Source organism: Spermophilus citellus, assembly GCF_964194105.1.
Source record: "Spermophilus citellus genome assembly, chromosome: 2".
Lineage (NCBI taxonomy): Eukaryota > Metazoa > Chordata > Mammalia > Rodentia > Sciuridae > Spermophilus > Spermophilus citellus.
Genome location: NC_138183.1, coordinates 223873369 through 223888698, shown reverse-complemented (window position 1 = coordinate 223888698; position 15330 = coordinate 223873369). Strand labels below are relative to the sequence as shown.

Sequence of the window (15330 nt, the reverse complement as noted above, 5' to 3'; positions counted from 1 at the left end):
TTTCTTGAATTCGACAGAAAGTTCAAGATAATTTCGTCTTTGTAAATAAACTTGTTGCTGTAATATTCATTAAAAATTCCCCCATGTGATCATGTAGACCTACATTTTTGCTTTAACTTTAAAAAATAGCTGATTTTATTTTGTATTCATTGAATAATTTGCTTATGAATGATGAATCTTAGTGAATAAATGCATTTCTATGATTTTTTTAAAGTCAGAAGTTTATGTAATGGTTACTTCAGTAAGATCCTTGATCATTTTATTATTTGTCTTTCATATGAATAATGGTATTATAGAAGAGAAATGCATAAAAATATTTATAGCTAAGCTAAAAAAATTTCCTGGACATGTATGCCCAAAATAATAATGTCACATACATGACTAAACTTTTTCAATGATTTTTAAATGTATGAACTAATTTTCTCCTACTTTTTGTTTCTCTTTTATCCTTTGAAAAGCCAAGTCCAGGACAAAAACTTCTCTGCTTTGTCTGCATATCTTTGGCTGTGTTTCACTGTGACATGCACTGCTGTTCTTTTAGCACCAAAATGTTGGCACACACTCCTGAAAATTTCACATCATCTCTTGCTGGATCAGCAAGCTTAACCCACCAAAATCTGGTGTTGTGCAATGGTTTTTGACTGATAATCAATCTTTATGCTGCTCGACAGTTGTTGCTGGGACACGGAGTAGAGCAGGTGGCAGATGTGTCTTGTCTTTTGAGAAAAGAAATTGTAGGTGAGCTTGGACACAGACTAGCATATCACATGTCCATTAAAAGGACTTAGGATAAGTATAATGGGGAAAAGTCCCTCATTTAAATTAAGCTCATAGGTAATAAGCCTAAACACTGATATTTGATTTCATTCAAAACATTAAACATATAAATAAATGTAAATATATAGCTAAATATTACCTTTCACATATATGTATGTATGTAGGTGAATATTTAACTTGATGTGGGTGATGTTCACATATTCACATATGCTTTTTTATATCATCTAAATCAGATTTAAGATAACCTTTTGAACATGTATTATAGATTTTTTAGCAATTTGTGAACTTGTTGTCAAAAATATACCATAAAAATAAAGCATGTTTGAATAACTTTGAAGATGGTAGATACATTTAAAAGAAGAGGAGGAATTATCATAAGTTGGAAATTTTAATATGCTAAAGGTAAATCATGGAAAAATAAGACTTGATGTTGCTGCTATAACTCCTAAATGAGCATGAGTATTTTGTATAAAATCAGCCAAAAAGCATTAGAGTAGGTAACTGGCCAATATTTCAAGTTACTGATTTTTGTTCATGCAGCAATTTATTAGAACCTACTATGTGCCAGGTAATAGGCCAGATCAGAAACAAAGTGGGGACTTATGCTGATTTCTTTTTTAAAAATTATTATTCTTTTACCTCTGATTTCAATTCAATTTGTTAAAAACTTTAAATCAGTAAAAATTTTTGTTGAATACTTACTGTATATCTGTGAGGAACCTAAACTGTAGGGTAAATAAGTTATAAATCCTTAAAACTGAGAACACTATTCAACAATGTAAATCAAAGGGGTCCTTTACAGGAAAAATTACCTTATTACTGCTACAAGAAGGCCAAATAAGACAATATATATTTTGGCAACTGTATTTCAATATCTCATTGGTTTCCCTGTGATTTAGAAAATCAGTGTAAATATTGAAAATTTCCTGCTATTGGAAAATAATTACAGGTTTACTAAGATAGGAAAAAAACCCAAACATCTCTGATTTTTTTAAAAAACTATTTTACTGTCCCTTTTGGACATCACTGTAGACAACTAGAGGCACTGTATTTAATAGAAAGCCAGAGAGCTATTCATCATATACTTTGAAACACAAAGCTTTCATTTAGAGGTCAGGACAAGGTCAAGACTGACATGAAGCATTCCATGTTGCAATGCAATATTAGAGTAATTCTTAGATTTTGAAGTTGAATACCTGATCATGAACATGAATTGTATATGGAAAAAATCAGAAAATAGGAAATTTTATATAGAAAATTATAGATGAAAATGTTTTGTGGTTTTATAATTCTGGAATTTAAAGATTCTGATATTTATTAGTAATTCTGGAATTGGGAAGGTGTAGTTAATGAATTGTTATAAAAGACATTTCAAAAATTTTCATTTTCAAAAAAGAGTCTTAAGTTTCATGGTTTGGGATTTATTCACAATTTCCTGAAGCTTCTGCTTAATGGTAATACAATGAAAGTTCTTGGATGAGATCCATACATTTTATTAAAGTTCAGCCCCTTTATAACTGCTAGGAGATATTGGCACTGCAAATATAGCATAAGGAATGGTTTGTGCCCAGTGATTAATTAAATATCTTAAATAAAATAGGGGGGAGGATTTGTTTAGACCCAATTCATTACCTAATGAATTTTACTGCATGGAGTTCTTATTGTCTTTAAAATTTTTTAGTTTTATATTTCCACTATTTCCTGTATATCCTACTCCACTATTTGGCTTTCAGAATTATCATTTACAGTGATACATTTCAGTCCTGAGGTTTTTTAACCAGAAGTGAAACTGAGTATTATAAATAAGATTCTACATCTTTTAAATACTGTATTGTGAAGATGTAGTCACAGGAAAAAAAAATCCATGAAAGGAGTTCTTGATAGTACACCTAAGATCTAAATTTAAACCTTAAGATTTTCTGCTAGCTGCCATGTGATCTACAAAATGAAATAATTTGCTGTGACAGCTTGTGATTGACAAGAATATGTGTGAGCATATTTAAAATAGGCCATCTTTTCATGTAGAAGTAAATGTCAGTGAAATGATGGATTCTCATCATTTTAATTATTGATGATTTGGAAATATTTCAATTCCATGACACACAGGACACATTCTAAATAGCCAGCATAACACTTTTTTCATATCTGCTTCAATAATAAAATGTTCTGTCATATTTTGTTTTTCAAAAAATGCATTAGTTTAATGAACCTAGATTCATGTGTTATATTCTGGTTCATTATATGTTTACTAAGGTTGTTGTTTTTAATAGTTGTGTTAAAAGCACAAGTGTCAAGAAGCGACCCACTACTCATATCACACCACATCTTGCTATTTCTCCTTCTGGATCTGACACAGAATGCAATAGTGTTGCCTACACCAATGGCTGCTTCATCCTGCTAAAGCTAATACTTAACTTCATGATGCCTATCTATAGGGCAAACAATAATTTATTTAGGCAGCTACAGGAGTTAGGGTTAGTTTTCCCAAAATTAATTTTATAATTTGGTTTCAATAGAACATATGCTAGGTGATTTTGTTGTTCATTTTATCTCCCACTTGGCTGTGTATACTCAAAAGTAGGAAACTTGCAACACAGAGAAGGAAGATTCTTCTATTAATATAGATGAAGATAAAGTCATAAGCATGTATTTCATGTGTTTCCCTCTTCCAAAGGCTTTAAATCTGTAGTACGGGTACTATATAAATAGAAGTGGATTTGAAGACAAATTGCGGGAGACCAAAGGGGGAGAAAAGGGACTTTAGCCAGTAGGAAAACCTAGAGCATTTGCATGTGGTTTACAGCTTCCCTTCATACTGTCAAACATGAAATCACTGAGAAACACCTAAATTCTTAAGATAATCATGAAATATTGAATTAATTATACACATACACAAAGGATATACTTATTTAATGAAGATGCCTACAAAGATACTATAATCCTGATAATTTGAATGGTTGAATGGTTTCTGTATATCATGTACCCAATTATGGCTTTAAGTTTGTTAGGTGTACTCCTTATAACCCCTGAGTTAGTGTTACAAATCCATAGTCCCTTATCTGTAATTCCCAAAGTCAAGATTGTAGAAATCCAAACAGCTTTACCTTATTTACTATAACTAATCAAGTATATTGTTGAATAATAATTAATGTGTTTGACTTTAGGCTGCTACCCTGAACTTCCCTGACGATATTACATAATATATGATATATACACATATATCATGTAATGTATATATAATTATTATATGTAATAATTATATATAATATACATGTAATGAATATATATCATGTAATGTTATCTTAAGAATGTTATTTTATGTATGTATATATCATGCAATGTTATCTTAAGAACTTTCTTGAAATCCAAAGTTTCTAGATATCAAACCACACTTGATCTGAATGGTTTTTTATAATATCTTTCTGCTACAGCTGTGAAGAACACTGAAAAATGTTAACTATCACTAGAATAGTAATTCAGAAGGTATATAAATATTGTCCTTATTACCTCAAGTTGTTTGTTGCATGGATGAGAATGGACACATTCCATCTCTCTGACTAGAACTGAGAGACTATGTGGGATATAATAAAAACAAACATCACCCTCAAAAACTGTGGTTCCCTGTCTAAGGAGTCAGAAAGAACAGTCCAAGTTAAAAGGAGAACATTTGTTCATTTATCTAGTGAACATATATTTATTGAATTCCTACAATGTTCTAGTCACTGCTCCCATGTCTTATGAATATAGTGGTCTATATGGACAGATGTTTCATGGAGATTAGGTTCTAGTGAGGTGGAATAAGATAAAGAAAATAAACATAAAAAGAACCAAAATAAGTATTGGCAATGTACGTGTTATAAAGGAAATAAAAAGTGTTGTAGAATAGAAGAAATAATGTTACAGAAACAAAGGGAGGGACTTGTAAAATGAAATGAGCATATACAGTAAGCTTTAACTTAAAACTTTTAAACAATTGACTGCCTACCCTGCTTGTTACTTTACCTGAGAATTCATTTATACATTTGGTAATTACTTTTTCAGAGCAGTTTGCCTTTCATGCTGTTCATTTTTGAAGCTTTCAGATATCTGCTAGGAGAGCATGAGACATGCATTATTGTTTAGTGGAAAGAATGCTAGACGTGAAATCAGATGATTCTGTAAGATTCTAGCCCCCAGTGTGTGACCTTGGGCAAACTGGTCTGCTCTTTTGTTGCCCTTATCTATAAAACAAATGTAATAATACCTTAAAGTTATTGAATATTATCTTATTTTTCTAATAAAGATAAATTATTTGAAGATAAATCCCTAGCCTAAATTTTAAAAAATGAGACCAGCATTTTATAAACAGTGTAACTAAGATTTCAAGGCTGTCACTTAGAAGCTGTGTCCACTAATAACCTTCTGAGAATAATTGTCTGTGTTCAGGAATAAAACAAAAATCTTGTTTCTATTTATTATTGCCAGGAAAGCAAATTAGAGTGTAAACCTGGGCAAATCACTAATCTCTCTAAACCTGAGTTTCCTCATCCATAAATCAAGCATAATTGTATACATCTCACAGCATTGCTATGAGGAGTAGCAATGATAAGGGTAAAAATCTGGCACATAATAGGTGTTAAAAATATTGTCTGTCTACCTGCTCTGTATTCACACTATTTTGCTCCATCCTTTTCTAGGCATGTCTCCACAAGCTTTTCATATAGGTTTCATAAGTACCTGATTTTACTACAAAAGGTATTTTCCAGGTCTGAGATTTTTGAAATATACTCAATCAAATTAAAATCCCTACTGAGCAGTGGTGTGTACAGCTTGGTTTGGGAATCTGAGTTAGAGGCTTTGAACTCTCAAAATCTGAGATTTAGGTAAAGATCAAGCCTTTTTATAAAAAGAGTCCTAAATAGACTCACACTGCTCTGTTCCAAGATTTGTATTTTAAACTATGTTCATGACCCAGGGATAGCCTTAACTAGTTCAGCTGCCATAACTTATTTAAACAAAGTTCATAGAAAAGTTCAGGGAAAGGGTGACAACATTTTGATTGGCACAAAAGATGGGATGTTTGTAATTTTAATCAAATTTAAATTGAAGACATACTTCAAATGATATGTCAGACTAGTGTTACTGAGTTAAAATCTAATGACAACCACTGTCATTATTAGTTAAATATAGCCATCATGCCTATAGCAATAAATGATGACACTTATGAACATGCAGAAACAAAGAGCGCAAGTATTTAGAGAAAAGGGAGTGACTACAAACTCAATTGAATGCAGGAATGTGACCTGGATTTAATCTATTTACCAAACATAGGAGCAATTGTATTTTGGGCAGATGATATAATTGAATATAGCAGTATGTTTTCATACTGTCAGAGCATTTATATTTTATAAACTCATCTTGCACTCATGAAATTATGTGCTTGTTCATATTTAATGTCATTATCTATACCTACTTGGCAGTCAGAACATTAGTGTGTTTTCAAGTTTATTGCCCGACTACAAGAGAATGAATTTTTAAAGATAAGAAGATTTTTAATAAGCTCTTCAATTTGAAGTTGCAAGTTTGCTGCTTTTATTTTGGTGGTAGAATAAGGCAAGATTCTTTTTGCTTGGTATGTGCAAAATTGAAAGCTTTAATGTGGAGAGCACCTGGATTTATTTAATTTTATGACATTCATTGGATTTTCATTTTTGAATTAAACTGAGGAAATGTAATTATATTGTAGATAGACTTTTTAACATGGAAACAGACTAGAAAATGCTTTATATTTTTCTTGATTTGGCTAAAAATTAAGCCAAGAAAGTAAAAGAAAATGTGGATTCTTCAAAATAAAACATAATTCATAGTTGGGGCATAGCATTTTTTGAGTGCTAGAGAGAGAGTAAGTGTATAAATAATTATACACTGGGATTCTTCACAGGAAGCATCATCTAAGATTATGCTAACCTTCTAAACCTCAGAAAAATCCAGCCACCACTCTCATCTTTACCCAGGGAGAAGTTTCTAGGGAGAAGTGACTGTGGAAAAAAAGGCTGAGACAATTCTGGTCATGGATGCTTTGGAGGAAGCCATGAAGTGTGGCTAGCAAATTTAGGGGAGGAAATGGATGATAACGTGGGAAAATTCTCTGGAATTTGGGTGTATAGGGCAGAGACTTTGATGAGAGCACCGTTAAGGTGGAGAATCAAGAACTGTCCATAGAGGAAATCCAATGTCCTACTGTTGAGATTCATGCTTGAAAAGGCAATTTATTTGTTCCTGTTATTCTGGAGAAGCTCCCTCTAGGATGAATACTTCTTATGGCTTTCTTAAGTCCCCTTTTACAACTGTCATATTTGTAATCATCATATTTATAATTCCTAATGAAATGTCTATTATTCCCCCAGACCAAGTTTGCTTAGGATGGGAACCATGGCTGCCTTACTAGCATCATTTTCTGGCACAGGGCCTGGAACTTGATAGATAGATGTACAAGATTGTTCAGTGGATGTATGAAGGACCAAATGAAATAGATCATCGTGAACCATTTATGTCCCAACAAGGAGATAGTAGAAGAGAAGGGAAAAGATCTCCTTAGAACAGCCTGCTTGACTGTACTGAGTGAGTAGATGTTTAAGAAGAACATATTAAAAATCCGCTACTCCAAACTCACATGTAGAATTGTTAATGTTCCCATTTGGCAAAAAATCAGGGTGTGCCAGCCCGAAAGTAATTACATTACAGAGAGGCTAATTGTTATGCTATAAAGACAGACAATGTACAGAAGTGGATAAATGATTCTCTAAGGGATGTATAGAATCTGAGGATCTAAGGTTTTGAGCTTTCCCACATCCTTCCATGAATGCCCTATTTTAACCATTCTTTCCTCTTCCATCCTCCTTCCTTCCTTTTTTTTTTTGGAGGGTGGAGTGGGGGAGGAAGTAGGTGGGAATGGAAAAGGACTCTCAGATTCATTTTACACTTATCTTAATATTTATTTTTTTTAAGAGAGAGAGAGAGAGAGAGAGAGAGAGAGAGAGAGAGAGAGAGAGAGAGAGAGAATTGTAATATTTATTTTTTAGTTTTCACCGGACACAACATGTTTATTTGTATGTGGTGCTGAGAATGGAACCCAGGCTGCACGATGCCAGGTGAGTGCACTACCCCTTGAGCCACATCCCCAGCCCCTTAATATTTCTTATAGTACCTTGTATAGATGGGTTCTTACTAACTGTTATTGAAAATAAGGAAATAAGAATGAGCTTGAGATAGCATGACCTTTGGGGAGACCACTTCTTACTGCCAAGGGACCTGTGGGGCCATATTCACTCTTTTCTAATTCCAACAAGGAGATGGTTGGAGGACGAGTAGAGATGCGAGGAAGCTATTCTCTCATTCTTACATAGGTACAGATAATCTCAGTCCTAATAGCTGAAAAATTTTGGATTTTGGAATATGAGAAAATAATGAAAGACAACTGTTGAAAGCACTTATTGGTGATGGCTAGCATTTTTCCTAGAAGTTCAAAGTAGATTTGGATGGGATTAAGGTTCTTATTTTAGTACTCAGCTTGGCTCCTTGCCCCACATGCCCTACAGTCCCCTCACTTTGTGCTTACTGTTCACTCTACCCATTGCCAGCCTCTGAGATTATCCTCTTCCTCATCAGGGCTAGAGCCTAGTTTATCTTTGTTAAGCATCCTCAGGTTTTCTATGGAAGGATCTGATTCTCTTTTTTATTCTTGCCTCTGGAAAGGCAATCAGGTTTCCAACCACATTTCTTATCATGAAGTCATATGTCACCTCATGCTCTAAATAGAATGGTTCCTGGGATCTTCAGCTGGTTCTCATGTAGGAGATACAGGCTCATATTTTTAGAAATGTTTTCTCAGAGCATTCTTTTCTTCACTTATCCCAATAGCTTTATTGTACAAGGAAATGAATTTTGCCTTAATGTAAGGAAGATTTCCCCCATCTGTCCAAAAGATAGAATGGCCTGATTTGGGGAGGTATCATACCTCTCAGTGTTTTGCATGAGGTATAGATCATGTTACATCCTGTCCTTCTTGTTCTGTCTCTGCCTCACAATAGCTCATCATGTTGTTGCATGACTCGGCCTTCACCTACACTGTTTTCTCCTTCGAGATTATGCTTTGAATTTTTTGCCTATTCCTTGTATTCTTCAAATCCTGCCACATGACTTTCCTAAGAGAAACCTTTCTTGACTAGTATAAGTTGTGGTAGTTTCCCTACTTCATGTTCCCTCAAATCCATGTGTGTACCTCTCTTTTCCCAAGCATACCAAGAACTCTTTGAGGTTTTCTGTGTGTAGTGTCCTTAACGGGGAGCATGTGTGAAATGCTCAATACATATTTGTTGAACAAATAATTGAGTGAATGAAATGGTGGTTAAGTCAATAATTTTTAAAGTTTCTTTCTACCTCAAAGTTTTACAATGCTGAAACTAATCCATAGTATGCACTAGCTCTATAGGTTTTTTTTTTCTGCTTCTTACTCTGAGTTATTCTCTATGACACATATTCTCTTTTCATAGTAAATTCAATTAGGGACATAATAATGAAATAGCTAATTAATCATTGATATCATTAATCATTGATATGAAATATGCAATATTTTCCCAAACACAGAGAAAAAAGGAATCAAATTAATATCCACCTAATGAAAGCATTGTTTTAAATTAATCTAATAATAATGAAATAGTACTCATATTCTACAAATATTTGTTGAGCATTACTATGTCTCAAGCACTATATCTGATATTCTCTATGCAACAGGAAACAAATACTTAATGTTGAAAATGAATGGTTGATATTTTTTATTTTATTCAATACCCAACAAGCATATTTTTAGCAGTATACCAGAAACTGAGATACAAATGTGAAAACACATTGCAGTCCTTGCAATGCTCACAGTCTAATAGTAACATACATATAAAAGTAGAGAAGTTCAATAAAATAAGTGGCACATAGATCAAGCTGGAAAACCTGAAGAAGGTAGATCAAAGAAAGCTTTCTGTAGGAGGTGGCACTGAGAAGGAAGGGAGATGGCTTAGCAAAGAGAGAGGGGAAAAGGCATTAGTAAAGTTTGAATCCAGGAAAGAGAATGGTATGTGCTGTTAGTTTATATACATCTGCCTGCTCCTCTGTATTTCAGTCATTCTCAAGTGGACATAATTTTGATTCAGGAGACATTTGGCAATTCTAGAGACATTTTTGGTTGCCCCAGTTGGAAAGGTGCCACTGGACAGTTAGTGGGAATTTAGTGGGAAGAGGCAAGGAATGATGGTCAACATTCCACAATGCACAGGATACCCCCACAGCATGGGACATAGAATGTCAGTGCTTGCTGAGCTTGAAAAACCTACTGTACTGTATTGTATTATTCTGATTGGAGATAATAACATCTGTAAATGTTACAGTATTTTGTCATGAAGACCTTTTGATCAAAATATAGACATTTAATAAGGACAGCTACTTTTTAGATGGCACTGAGGAGCCATTTTATTGAATGTAGGGAATTGTTAAGATGTTTGGAAATACACTTGTTTTAAATTAGGAGAATTCTTTTGTTACTTGAAGTAAATTATAGGCTCTTGAGGAAATATACAGGGTCATAGTTAGGAAAGTAGGTTTTGGAGTCATTTGGGTCTGGTCCACTTATTATTATTAATTATTAATAAATTATAAATTATAAATTATTAATGCATTTTAGCCATTATTAGTAATATTTCATTAGTCTGCTTTAAAAATATTTCGTTCTATAAAAATTGTATAAATTGCCAGTAAAGCTTTTCCATTTTTATCAATATTGAAAGAGATGAAAATTAGAGTAGCATTAAAAAACTACATATAATTTACATTATAAATTATATTTTCAAATTTTAGTTTATTATATGGTTTTCCTAAAACATCTAGAATTCTTTCAGAAAACCTATTTGGAACTTCAGAAATGTGATCTTTTCTATTTTAGACCATTTTAAAAGGAAAGTGTCTTTAGATGTTGGAATTATGACTATATTACTTTTATTGGAATATATTTTATTGAATGAAAGAGTAGCTTTACACATTAATTTACTCAAGTGATTTCTGAGCATCTACTTTATGCTTCAAATAAGCATTGTGTGTTTATTCAAATAAGCACACAATTATATGTTCAATGAAGCAAGTTCAATAGTAGAGGTCATGACAAAGAACAGAGAGGAGAGTATCCAAGTTGGAAACATCTTCTTGGAAGAGATGACCTCTAAATGGAGCTTTGAGGCATGTGTAAGGATTTGAGATATTCCCAGTTACTTCCACTCATTTTATGCTTTTGTTTGTCAAGAAACTCTCCTAGGCAAGTTTTATCCTTTTCCTAAGGAAATTCTCTGCCATTAGGGGTCATCAATGACCATCAGGGTAGTAAATCAATCATATTTAAGTTCATACTGGGTACAGGTGGGGATTAAAAGTGGCCGATGTATATACACATAAGCAATAAAGTTTACATTATGTAATTACTATGTTTATGAAAAGTGGCATAAAACCAAATTCCTATCATTGAGTCAGTTAAATGCCTAGGAAGAGGTAACATCTAGTTCTAAACCACGTGTAGCGTTCTATACCCAGATTCTTGCCTTTTTTAAGGGTTTAAATATGGGAACAGAAATAGGATATTTACTTATAAAACATTAACTAGGATACATACTTATAAAACATTTAGTAACTCCATGTAAGTATGTTCTAGCACAGTGCCTGACATATTGTAGGCTTTCAAACATTATTGAATGAATGAATGTGTGGGTGGGTGGCACAAGCTCCAAGTGCTCTTCGGGTTCAAAGAGATGACAGGTCTTTGTGTGCTGGAGCAAAAAGGGAAGATTTTAGAGTGGATCTTGAGAATTACTTGAGTCTGAATAGGTGGAGTTTAAAAATGAACATTGTGTTCTCAAGGGATAAAGAATCAATTGACTTAAGTGGATGAGGGCTCTAAACTAGGGTAAGATAAGATCAGGAAGTTTGGATGGTATGAGATTGTAAACTCTTCTGTTAGATAAAGTTTAAGGGAAGGGACTTCATGTCTTTTTTCATTTTCCTTGCATAGAATATGACACATAGGATGGGCTCAGCAGTTATGTGTTGATTGTCTGACAGATAGACCAGCTGGCTGACTTGATAAGTGGATAAACTTCAAAACCTATCTCTAAGAGATTTTCCTTTAGGCAATTTTAAAATTGATATTTTATGAAAATTCAGCTGTGATTAGACTATGGAATGTCAGATGTGATGGAGGAAAAGCAACTACAATTAAGAAGCTCTTGCAAATGATAAGAGGCTGAGAGAGAAATGAAGTGAGTCCAGCTGGGAATGGAAAGAAATTATTCTTCTAAGAGTTACTCTGAGGAAAAACTCCCTTAGAGTTAGATGTTCCTTCTTCTTTATGTTTCAGGTCATGTTCCCTAGAAGCAGGGACTGAAGTGGGGATTGTTGTCCAGGAGTCCCACTGTAGGAATTCTCTCAGTTGAAATGTGAGTGAGGAAAGAGCACAGAGCAGAGGCTGAAATGCAGCCAAGCCATGTGTTCAGCTAATGTCTAGCCCCAGTCTGAAGTATGAAAGATGCCACAGAGTAGTCCCTCATTGAGGCAAGGGGACTGGTTTTAGTCCCCAGTCATTAGCTTTAGGTGTCTGCCCACTTAGAAGGGAAAGGATCATAACCTTTCAGGCATTTCTTGGCTAGGTTTCTTTGAGTCAAGGGCAGTTCTTAGAAGAAGGGGGCAGCTGTGAAATGGTAGCAGACAGGACTCAACAGCTGGAGTTGAGTGCACTAACCTGGTAAAAGGCACATTGGCAAGGCACCAACAGTGTCTACTATGCTCTGCTATGGTCTCTTCTTCACATAGCATCTTTCTGAGAACCATGTAAGAGCTTCCCATCATATCTAGAATAAAATCAAAGCCCCTTTTCTTGACCTGCACAATCTGGCCCCTTTCTACCTCTTTGGGTTTGTCTGTATAAACTCTACATCTGACTAAACTTTAGTTTTCATTTTAAAACATGCCAAACTCATTCTTATTTTAGAGTCTTTGCACTTGGTTTTTACCCTGCCTGGAGTATTCTTTCCCTAGATCTTCACAAAGAACTTCTCATCATGCAGACCCCTCTATTAAGATGCCACCTCCTCAGAGAGGCCATTCACTGTCAGTCTTGACCAAGAAGCTCTGAACTCTTCTCTGCTGTCACCCTGGTGTCTTGATGAGTAGTCTTCCAATAAATATTATTGAATTAATAAGTAATTGGTTTGAGAGAAATGAATAAGTATTGAATTTTCAAGGTCTGTCTGGATAACAGTGAAAGAAGTAGAAACATTAACAGAAATGACAACTGTGAAGGGTGAGTTAATGTGTGCAGAAAGATGTGAAGTTTTGGTTCATATACATACATATAAATATGTGTGTGTGTGTGTATTGAGTTTGAGATAATGGCAGGAAAATATATGGTTGAGGCAGAATAGTGTTATTAGGTTCACAATTCTAGAACCAAATTCATATCAAGCTCTACCATACACCAACTACTAGATCACGGTCAAGTTATTTAACCCCAGTGTCCTTGCCTGTAAGTGAAGATGATGATATTACCAATATCCTAATGTTATTCAGAGAACTGAATAAGTTATAGGTATTAAATCACATAAGACAGCATCTGGCTTACAATAAGCATTATTTCTAATGGAATTCAAGGAGTCTTGCATATAGAAAAGACAGTGCCAGGCTGGGACTATAGTGAGTGAGTGAACTGCCTGTGGACAAAGTTTGAGGAAGCACTCAATCACTCAGAGGGTTGTGTGAGGGTAATGAGCATACCTCCTTGAATTATATGGTATTGTCCTTTTATTTACTTTAGCCTAATCCTTGCCCCTGGCTGAAGTAATTGAAGAGAAAACCCTTAAGTAAGGTTCTCTAAATCCAGATGTAATACCTCTTTTTTCTGGCCTTTATGGGAGTGGTTTCATGCTGTTGTTAATCTCTGGCTTGGCTCACTGTCATTTGATTGCCTCTCAGCTTTTTCCTTCACTTATGTAACCAGTTCCCACAGTCCCCTCTGTCCAGATACTCAGTGGGTTCTTGTTTTCTTTGTCAGACTCTGACAGCAGGATTCCAGGAAGGAGAGGGAAGAAGCTAACATTTCGAGTGACTTCAATATGTTATGTACTTTCATATATAAGATATTTAATCTTCATCAGGTTGTGGAATGATGTCCATTAGATACTTGGTAGAAGAGAAATCTGAGATTCAGGGATGTATAACTTATCCAGGATCACCAAAAAAAGAGCTGGGATTCAAATCTAGTTTGAATGTAGAATTTATACTTTTTCTGCTTTGCAGAGCATCTGGAAGCATCCATATGGTAGGTAAACTCCCATTAAACTACAAGAATTCATTAGCCTTTTTTTTTTTTCCAGTGAGGTTTTTAAGAATTTTCTGAGAGATACTTTTAGAACTTCTTCTCTTCAATCTTTATTTATTTATTGAAGTAAAGTTCACATAACATAAAATTAATCATTTTAGGGTGAACAATAACATTTAGTACTTTCACAGTTTAGTTCCAGAACATTTTCATCAGTCCAAAATAAAACTCGTTTCCCTTTAAGTTTTTCCTGTTCCCCTCTCCTTTCAGTCCCAGGCAACCCTAAGTTTATGTCTTTTTCTATGGATTTACCTATTCTGAATATTTCATATAAGTGTAATCATACAATATGTCATTTTTATGTCTGGCTTCTTCATTCAGTATGTTTTCAACATTTATCTACTTTGTAGCATGTGTCAGTGTTTTTTACTTCTTTTTTATGGCTGAATAATACTTCTTAGTATATATGTGATATATATTTGTGCTTGAGTGTTTATGTATATGTATATGTTTATGTATACATCAATTTGTTTATCCATTCATCCATTGATAAGCATTTGGCGTCCATCTTTTGGCTATTGTGAATAGTGCTGCTATGAACTTACATGTATACATATTTACTTGAGTATCTGTTTTCAATTACTTTGGAAATATATGAACCCATTAACTTCTAGATCATTTATCTAATTCACTTCTTATCAATTTAAGATTACAAAATGGAAAAACACATAACTATGCTAATTTTTTCTTTTTGAAAGCTAATCACATATATAAACTTCTAATTTTAATTTACTCTGCAAATTTGTTCATATTTCTGCTCACTGTGTGTATGTATGTATGTATGTATGTGTGTGTGTGTGTGTGGCTATAAGTCTGTCTGAAGGTATGGTAGCACAGAGGATTTTAAAAATGTTTTAAATATAACCACTCTGAGACTTTAAGGTTCATAGCAACCCCTGGTATGTGTTTTATGTCAGTAACAGCAGATTTTATCTAAAGTACATTTTCTAGGTCAAAGAGATCAAGCTTCGTTGAAGGAAAGTGCTAACAGAGAAGCGTTATTTGGAATTTTGGACAAACAAGTAAATGCAGCTATTTTTAGTTTTGTGTAAATAAAATTACATTTCTCTCTTTAGGACAAATAAGACCAGATGAGGGAGGGATCGTTTGTG

General features: G+C 34.0%; 1 protein-coding gene across 1 annotated transcript in view; it reads left to right on the top strand.

Moving 5' to 3' along the window:
• DCDC1 (doublecortin domain containing 1) overlaps window positions 1-15330 on the top strand; it is a gene marked incomplete at both ends in the record, with an annotated part of 489436 nt that overhangs the window by 17741 nt on the left and 456365 nt on the right.